General features: G+C 47.5%; 1 pseudogene; it reads right to left on the bottom strand.

The window, feature by feature from the left end:
* Positions 1–8,297: 8,297 nt before the first annotated feature.
* LOC117968058 (U2 spliceosomal RNA) lies at positions 8,298–8,442 on the bottom strand (annotated as a pseudogene).
* Between the last annotated feature and the right edge of the window lie 1,791 nt (positions 8,443–10,233).

The raw sequence follows: 10,233 nt of genomic DNA, 5'->3' as shown, positions 1-10,233 counted from the left end.
CTCTCACTCTCCTCCCTCCCCCTAGTCCTATTTGCAAAAGAGTGGGGACAATTACTAAAAAAATGCTCTCCACTCCCACACAAATTACAAGTCCTTTTCATCTCACACTCACTCGCCACGTGCCCCTCCTTCTTACAAACAGTGCAAATGATTTTTGTGCACCCAGCTGCTAAGTGACCCATCGCCCCACACCTACACAATTTAGGCTGCCCAAAATAATGCACATAGCCTCGGTTATTCCCCAAGGAGATCTCTGATGGTATAATCCCATATCCCTCATACCCACTCCTATCCCTTCTCCTATCCTATCACCTCACTTTGAAGAGACTGTTCAAACAGCCCCTGGCACCTCTCCATAGACTCTCTCTTACAAAAACTAACATCCCATTCATTCCCCTTCCCCACAGAAATCAAACAGTTCAACTCCTCAGGCTTAAATCCCAATTCCTTCTGCAGAATTTGCCGTGAAAACTCAAGCCGGTTTAGTTCAATTTTCTCCACCCCAACCATATACTCGGCTTTAATCCCAATCCTCAAACAATTAAAGCGACGCTCTGAAAACTTCTGGAAAGCCATCTTGATCTACACTTTACAACCAAAAAAGAAACACAGATATAATAGAACAAAAGGCCCAGATAAGGTGCCCTCAAAGGGTCCCCCTTACCTGAAAAAACAGCGGAATACTTACAGAAACGGCCCCAACAACTCTCTCCTCAATAGGACCTCAGCTACCAGCAAACAATATTGCCACCGTTTACCTTGCCGTACCTTACCTTACCTATCTCTTCTCCAATCAACTGCTGCGGACAAGCCACATACACTTGATCTTAGCCAAGAGGCCGAGAAGCGATGCCCACAATGGTTTTGACCAAACGCCCCGGGCGCGGCCGCCCGCCGGAGCTGCCGGGGTACTCGCTTCTTGGACTGAGGGGGAAAAATGGGAAAAAGAAAAAAAAAAGAAAAAAAAAAAGGTGCCAGGCTCTAATTATTAACACGACCGCCGCCGCTGTGCTCGTTCTGCTTTTAAACCCATGTCGAGCCCCACCCCGAGGGGCAGGGCTAGCCAAAAATTGCATTGAACTCATAAATGCTCCTCTCCACGGAAATCTTTAGTAAAATACTCTTTTATTGAGATTTTACATTTTTTACATTTACACCCATTCGTTTTTTCATTCATTTTACATTTCTTTTAAAGATGACATTCATGCATACAGACATACATTTTGTTTTAAAAGCATTTAAAATACATTTAAAAACACCAAGACAATTGTGCTTTGTACATGGTTAAAACAGACACAGATTAAAATCAACATGAAAAAAACCTGTGCTGTTTTAAAAGTGACTGGAAAAAAAGAACCATCTATAAAAAACCAGTGCTTGTGAGGGCCGGGGAGTGCTCTCTAAAAAAGTGAACATAAACCTAGATCTAAAACAGGGACAGGGGAAAAGGGACAGTGTATAAACAGTGAGTTAAAATTCTAAAATTTTAAAACACTTAAAATGTAACTTTTAATAGTTTACATTAAAAATCTTAAAGATACATAAAACAAAACAAAACAAAATCAAATAAAACATTCAAATTAAATCAAAGGTCCATAAAACTGAAACAAAAAGACTACATAAAACCAGGGCACCGTTGAAAAACGGTCATGCCAGCTAAAAAGGGCGGAATGCTGGCATGACAAAATAAATAAAAGGCTTAGCGGTGCCCCGTAGTCCCGCTCCTAGGAGCTAGCGGTTCCAGTTTTTTCCTTTATTCCATCTTCACGTCCTGAAGTCCGGCGATCCTCCACTCCGCGCAGGCCTTGTCCTTCCCGAGGGTCCGGATGTCCAGAATTACAAAGTCCTTGATAAGAGTTTGTGCCCTTCTGGTCGTGGTGATAGTGTCTAGCTCCTGCTTGTGATAGACACAGACGTTACGGCCTTCCCACAGGATCTGCTTGACAACATTGATGACACGCCAAACGCACTTAGCTGTGCTGGTAGTGATTCCTCCCGCAGGCCCATAGAGCACAGTCTCAGCGGTCATCTTGGCCGTGTCAGCAAACCTGTTTAGGAAGACAGAGACAGAGAGCCAGACACTGCCAGCCACATCACACTCCCAGAAGATATGGGCTGGTGTTTCTCTCTTGCGGCACTTTGCATAGGGGCATGTTTCTACTTGGGCTAGTCCCCTCCTGAACATGAACGCTCGAGTGGGGAGTGCACTGTGGACGGTGTTCCATGCTATATCCTTCTGGACATTACTGAGGCAGCTGTGAGACACATTCTCCCAGATTTTTTGGCTTTGGGTGAGGGAGAAAGTAGCTACTTTTTCAATTTCCTGGGAACCGGCAAGATATTTAGTTACAGCCTTGTATTCCCAGGAGGCCAATTTTGCTTTATCTAAGCCCAATTTATATATAGTGTCCCTTAAGGTTCTATAATACAATGGGGGGTCCCAGGAGTACGGCACGGTGTTATCAATAGTGCAGAGGCCCAAGGCCCTGAGACAGGTGGCAAAATAGAAACGATTCATGTAACATACCTTCCTGTCCAGGGCCTGGATGTTCTTGATAGTTTGCGTGAGCCCCTGCACTCGGGTGAGCTGCACAACGTCCGGGACCCCCTTACCTCCCTTCTTGTCGGCTTTACTCAGGGTGGCTCGCTTTACCCTCTCCATCTTGCTGCCCCAGATAAAGCGGTGGATAATGCGGTCCACCACTTTTTTGGTGGTCCTGTCTGGGGGAAAGATTTTTCCTACATAAGAGAGGATGGGGAACAGTATAGACTTGGTTATTAATACTCTACCCGTCATTGTTAAGGATCTTGTGCTCCATCCGCCAATCTTTTTACGGACCTGGTTAATGGCCGCCGTCCAGCTCTGGGCCCCCGAGCTATTGTTCTCGAAAATGAGGCCCAGAATCTTGATTTTGTCCTTTTTGACAGGGTACATGTCCGACAGTTCCCTATCTACCTGCCAATTTTTAGACACGTAGACTTCGCTCTTGGACTTATTAATCACTGCCCCAGTCGCCGTGCAGTACTTCTCAAGGATATTACTAATCCGAGGTACCGACGATGTGTTGGTGCAAATGAGTGACACATCGTCCATATATGCTGTTGTTTTGACCTGGACCCCGTTGGATCCAGGCAGCTGGAAACCAGTTATATTGGTATCCCTACGAATTGCCTGCAGGAGGGGTTCAATGCACACGACATATAGCAGTGGGGATAGTGGGCAACCCTGTCTGACCCCTGACTGGATAGATATTTTACCAGTCAGGTGCCTGTTCACCAAGACTCGGGTACTAATGTTTGTATATATGGTTTTAACCCACTCCCTAAGTCCAGGAGCGAATTTCATCTGGTCCATCACTTTGTACATATATTCATGGCTTACCCTATCGAACGCCTTCTCCTGGTCAAGGTTGAACAGGCAGAGGGGATGGTTCCGTTCTCTAGAATAAGCCAGAATGTCCCTTGTTAACATTAAAATATCCGTGATGGACCTCCCTGGGACGCCACAAGCCTGGTCAGGGCCAATGACCAAAGGGAGGTGTACTTGTAGCCGGAGCATCAGAGCTTTGGCTAGTATCTTGTAATCCACGCAAAGGAGGCTGATTGGGCGCCAATTCCGTAGATCTTTAACTTCCCCTTTCTTATGAAGGAGAGTAATTACACTCTCCCGCATAGAAGGGCCCAACCGCTTCTCCCTGTAGACCGCTCTGTAGACCTCCGCTAAATGGACTTTTAGCGTGTCCCAAAAAAGATGGTAATACTCACCCGGGATGCCATCTGGACCTGGCGTCTTACCGGTGTTCATGGTCTTAACCGCCTGGGTGAGCTCCTCCAGCGTGAGTTCTGGGTCCTTCTCCTCCTCCTCCTCGTCCCGCACTGAGTCAGGCTCCAACTGGCTCAGGAACCACTCTATCAGGGTGTCATCTGTAGCTTTGATGTTATACAGGTCCCTATAGAAGTTCTCTACCACTTTTTTCACTCCCTCACTATCCTCTACTATCCTCCCCCTGCTGTCGAGCATGGAGGACATCAAGTGCCGCTTCTCCCTCGTTTTCTGGAAGAAGAAGCGAGTACACTTTTCGTCTTCCTCCATTTTTTGCACTTTTGCATTGTGCATGACCTTTCGTTGTTCCTCCCTACAAAGCACTGAAAGATCTAGCTTGGTCTGGGCTATCTCGTCGCTTACAGGGAACCCCCGAAGCTGAAGCAGGCTCAGACGCTGGAGGGCAGCATTCAGGTATTTATATTTGGCCCTCCTTTCTTTTGCTTTCCTCTTGCCTGCTGCTATGAAATAACCCTTAGTTCTCATTTTGACCATCTCCCACCACTCTATAGGGGAGTTGAATAGGTCACGCAAAGTGGTCCACTCAACAAGCCTGCTCTTATAGGCTGCAGCTATGGAGGGGTCATCGAGTAAGGAGGTGTTTAATTTCCAGACCCCTGACCCCATCTGGGAGGTCTGAGGGACCTGCAATGTTACCTGCAGGAGCCTATGGTCGGAGAAGAAGACGGCCTGGGTGTCTACTGCCGTCTTCGTAAGGGAGCTGGTATGCAGGACGAGATCTATACGGGAGAAGGAGGTCCCAGATGAGCTCACCCAGGTAAAGGGAGGCACCAGGTCCTTACCTGCATCACACAGGGAGAAATCAAATATTACGGAGGACAAAACTCTACTAGAGCGGTCGTTGCGTGGCCTGCTCCGGTCTACGTCCCTCAGAGCACAATTGAAGTCACCTGACACGATGACGGGTACGTTCCCCAGCAGGAGTGGACGCAGCTGTGGAAAAAATTGAACTCTTTCGTTTTGGTTAGTGGGTGCGTAGACATTGACCAGTCTGAGGGGAGTGTTGTTGTATGTCACATCCACGCTCAGAATTCTACCAGGTTCTACCTCCCTGCTGCTGCGGGAGGTAATAAATGGGTTTTTAAACAGGATACCTACTCCGTCGGCTCTGGCTATGTTGGAGCCCGACCAGAAGGAGTCCCCCAGGGTCCAACTCTCCTTCAGGTCCCTATAATCAGGGCTCGACGAAATACCACACTCCTGCAGAAAGATGAGATCTGCTTTCAAGTTAGCTAGATAGTTTAGTACATCAAATCTTTTTTGTGTCTCCCTGATGCTCCTGACATTAACAGACACACATATCAGGGCCATCAGGGTAGCTAACAAGAAAAGGAGTCGCTGCGTCCACCCCATAGCGACTATGATTGGGAGGTCGGGACACTCTTCCTACTCTTAGCTCTACGCTTGCTTCGAGGGGGCTTGGGCTTATTTGCAACTCCCATCACCCCTGAGAAGGTACTCACTGCTGCCTCGTCCAAGAAGGCACCGTCTTTATATGCACAGTACGTGGAGTTGTTGGGGCTATTCAACTCCCCACAAGGTAAGTCTGGTGGAACTTGCTCAGGGCCCCTCGGAACGTGTGGGTCAGCTTTGTCCTGGGGGGGGGTTATGACAGACAGCATTCTTTGGCTGTTACCGTCTGTTGAATTGGAGCTGTTAGCAGACTTCTGGCTTACCGCGTCCAGGGGTATTCCCATGTCCTCCAGTGCTGTATCTAGGAGGACCTCTAGGGGGCCCCTGGTTTTGCCCATACAAGGGAGGGGGTCAAGGATGCTTTGAAGGGAGGCCCTTCGCTTGAAGAGGGTCATTGCTACCGAGGTACTGCTGGTCAGGGAAGGTGTTGACCCCGACCTCTCCCTCGGTGCATTAGTGAACACCTCTTCTGCGAGGTGTGCTAGGGTTTGTGCCAACAACTGGGAAGGCTGGCTGGGGATGCCCTGGCTGGCTGCTACCTGCCCACTAGGCGGCAGTGTAGCCGTCCCACTCGCCTCCGTCTCTGCCTGCGAGGGCAAGACTGGGGACTTTGTGTGGACATTAGCTGGTTTTGGATCTATGGGGGCCACCTGCAACTTGCTGTCTTTGATCCTGATCTTCTTTCTTTTCCCCCCCTCGTCTCTACCCTTTCTTTTCCCCACCCTCTGCTGGTTCTTCACTCCCTTCCCCTCCTTCTCACTCTCACTTTCACTGTCGCTTTCGCTTTCCTCCCCCACGGACTCAATCCTTATGGCGTCATAACGAGAGCCGAGGGGGAGTGCTGGCGCTGAGAGGGCCCTACTCAGGGGGGGGCCGCTGCTGGGTCCGGGCTCCCTCCCTGCCTCGTGTTCTGCATCAGAGGAGCTACTGGAGGAGCTAGTGGAGTGGCTGTTGTACTCTCTCTCTGGGCTGGGGGAAGGGGTCCTCGTAAAACGGGACATGTCTCGGGGGCGGGGGGGTGAGGGGGGTGCTGGTGATGATGGTGGTGCTGGAGTCTGGGTCTTGGATACTGTTGGTGGTGATGTGGACTGATCTTTGTTACTTGCTCCCTCTTCCTGCTCAGGCCTAGGCTTGTTCGTGTTTGCCTTGCTGGCTCTGGCCATGTTGGCATAGGAAGAGGGGCAGTCCTTAAACAGGTGCCCCTTCTTTCCACACAAATTGCACTGCCTCTCTTCTCTGCAGTGGCTGGTCTCGTGGGGGGCGCCGCAGTTCCTGCACTTGACTACAGTACACGCGGCCGCCAGGTGTCCTAATTCCCCACATTTCCTGCAGAGTTTTGGCATCCCATTATAGAATACCAGCCCTCTGTTGGGCCCTAACACTATGGAGTTTGGAATGTGGCGGACGCCTCCAATGCCCGATGGATCAACATTAAGGCGTACCAGCCACTTTCTGGCTCCTGTCCAAACCCCATCTTCATCTGTAATTTTCCTCCCTTCTGATGACACCCTCCCATAGCGGTTAAGCCATGTTGTAATATCATAGTCGCTAACAGCCTCATTGAAAAATTGGACAGTAACAACTTTCATTTCTCTGTCTGTCAGTGCATCCACACAAAATTCTTTGTATGGAGCGAGATATTTATTCTCCCCCCAAAAGGACCACATTTCTTGTAACTTTTGGGGGTTCCTAAAACTGACCTCAAACACTTCCTTAAGCCCTGGCAATTTCACCAAACAATTCAAGTCAGAAGGGGAAAAACCCATACCCCTCTGAAGAATGGTCCGGCTGAACTCCAGTCTCGTCAGTCCTGGTTCCGTTTCATCTTGCTTGTTTCTTGTGAAGCGCACCGCATTGTGCCTCCTGGTCTCCTGGGTTGGCCGGAACGCCATCCTTCAGCTGGCTCCTCCGATTGGGGTGGGAGAAGCCTCTGGACGTCCGGGTTGTCTCTCTCTACGGAAAAGAGACAACATAAGCAGCAAATCTGGGCAGTTGAAGGAACTATTACTTTAGTCCCTGAGGAGATGGTCGCCTCGCAAGAGGGAACCCCTCCCCAGGTGAACGGTGTCCTTCCCTGGCGGAGTAGGGGGCGCTGCTTGGCACCGAGACCACGTAGGAAGAATCATGGCTGTGACGCCTCCTCGGGGTCCGGGGCCGCCCTCTGCTCCTCCCAGATGGCACCCTCTGCTGGGCGCCTGCTGCTCTCTCGGTCTGGATCTCGATTACAATCAAGGGCTGGGGATGAGGTCGTCTAGGTCATCAAAGGGTCCTCAAAGGTCGTCTGGATGGTAGGTCCTCCTTCTCTCTAACTCCAGGAACGTCTGGAAAAGCCTGAAAAAGAAAAAAACTGGAACCGCCTGAAAAAGAAAAAACTGCTCTCAACAGTCAACAAAATCTTGAAAGACCCTCGGCCTGGATTGGGCAAGCCAAAACCAGACTGAGCATTAGTCTTCCAAAAAGTTGCCGAGCTGAAGAAAGCCAGTCAAAAATAAAAAAAAATTCTGTTCCTCCTCACCCGAACAAACCTCTCACAGACCCTCGGAGGGAGCGGGCAATGCCACTACCCTCTAAGCCTTAGTCTTAGAAAGATTTATTCGAACTGAAGAGAAGCCAGAGTGTGGTTTTACTGGTAGCCCAGCCCTTCCGGCCGGCCCAAAGGCCTTCTCTACCCGACGGCAAGGCCAAACAAAACAAAACAAAACAGGGAACTCTTCCCAAAACGCAAGTGCCGTTCGGTCCCGGCAAAGGGGCGCTTTGCTGCTGCCGCCTTGAAAGCGAGGGCTCCTTGCCCCACTAAACGGCTCTGTTTCTGCTTTACCGCTGCGCTCGTCCTCCTCCTCCCATGAGCGCAAGGCCTTCTGGGTACACTGGCCTGCTGCGTGAGCAGAGCAGACTGTCCCTCAGTTAGGCAGACCTGCCTGCCTTATTTGGAACAAACAAACAAACAAAAAAAAACAACAAAAAGAGCGGGAAAAAATACAACCCAGAAAAAGGGAGAGGGAGAGGCTGTCTCTCTCTCTCTCTCTCTCTCTCTCAACCTTTCTTGTGCACCGTTCCCGGAGGTACTGCAATACCGGGTCGATGTGTGGAGTGGACGGAGCAAGCCCCGGTTCCATCTCCTGCTTCCAAAAATCTATTTAATAGACGGGGGACGTATTGGATATTAAACTTTAGAACAGATTTATTTATTTTATTTATTTATTTATGCATATTTTCAGTTATTTAACACACCTCTCAATTCTATTTCTAATGTCGTTCTGCACTTTCTCTACTACAGAAATCTTTTGCATCTATATTTTTATCCATGTGTTTCATACCCACATCTCATATTTAACACTTATAATTAACCACAAAAAATGTGCTGGGTACTTTTTTGTAAGACCTTTTAAAATTAAATCTTAAATCATATGACAATGTAACTCCCAAACCTACCCTGGTTAATTTGTTTTGTTCTCTCCCAAACAGAAATGGCAAAAGGACACTCCCAAACACATGTTCTTGAGTTTCCTCCATGAAACATGTATTTCTTGGACAAAACTAGTTACAACCGCCGCAGCGGTTCATTTGGAGTCTATTTTAAAACCGCTTTGATATGAAAAACAAACTATTGGATACAACTTGATATTTGTATTTATGAACATCATATATAACATTTGCACAGACAGCAAAAACACTGTATATACATTGAAAGTGACACTTTTTTTCAAACACAAACATTACACAATAAACTACTGTGTAAACATGTGTAGAAAGCTGTATGCACATACAAAATAATCAAATAAATAACTAGTTATAAAAATGGCATAAAACCAAAATATAACAAGCGACGTGAATGTGCTTTGAGGGAAACAGAGTTCAAAGGCTCATCTATTACAGCTGTCTAATTGGTACAATCTACACAGATAACACACTTTTCAACCAGTGCATGTACCACAGACTGCCTTTTCACAACGGGCGCAGACATTGAAAGTTTTGTTTCTGCTGCATTTAGCAACCTGGCATTGTCTTTTCTTCCGTGTGCCAGTGGGTGCAGCGCTGGCTGAAGATTTGATCGGCATTTGCAAGCCGGCTTGCGCTTCTCTGATAAATGTTTCTACCGTAGCTTCAGGGCTAGCTGCGAAATGAATATAAAATTTACAAACGAGAGGAGGCCATTCAGCCCATCTTGCTTGTTTGGTTGTTAGTAGTTTATTGATCCCAGAATCTCAGCAAGCAGCTTCTTGAAGGATCCCAGGGTGTCGGCTTCAACAACAATACTGGGCAGTTGGTTCCAGACCCTCAATTCTCTGTGTAAAAAAGTGCCTCCTATTTTCTGTTCTGAATGCCCCTTTATCTAATCTCCATTTATGACCCCTGGTCCTTGTTTCTTTTTTCAGGTCAAAGTCGTCCCCTGGGTTGACATTGTCTGTACCTTTTAGGATTTTGAATGTTTGAATCAGATCGCCGCGTAGTCGTCTTTGTTAAAGACTGATTAGATTAAATTCTTTTAGCTTGTCTGCATACGACATGCCTTTTAAACCCGGGATAATTCTGGTTGCTCTTCTTTGCACTCTTTCTAGAGCAGCAATATCCTTTTTGTAACAAGGTGACCAGAACTGAACACAATATTCTAGGCAAGGTCTTACTAATGCATTGTAAAGTTTTAACATTACTTCCCTTGATTTAAATTCAACACTTCTCATAATATATCCGAGCATCTTGTTGGCCTTTTTTATAGCTTCCCCACATTGTCTAGATGAAGACATTTCTGAGTCAACATAAACTCCTAGGTCTTTCATAGATTCCTTCTTCAATTTCAGTATCTCCCATACGATATTTATAATGCACATTTTTATTGCCTGCATGCAATACTTTAGATTTTTCTCAATTTAATTTGCCGTGTGTCTGCCCAGTTCTGAATGCTGTCTAGATCATTTTGAATGACCTTTGCTGCTTCAACAGTGTTTGCCACTCCTCCTATTTGTGTCATCTGCAAA

Source organism: Acipenser ruthenus, chromosome 13, assembly GCF_902713425.1.
Source record: "Acipenser ruthenus chromosome 13, fAciRut3.2 maternal haplotype, whole genome shotgun sequence".
Taxonomy (NCBI): Eukaryota; Metazoa; Chordata; class Actinopteri; order Acipenseriformes; family Acipenseridae; genus Acipenser; species Acipenser ruthenus.
The sequence above is the reverse complement of the archived record's forward strand: the minus strand, read 5'-3'. Positions and strand labels throughout refer to the sequence as shown.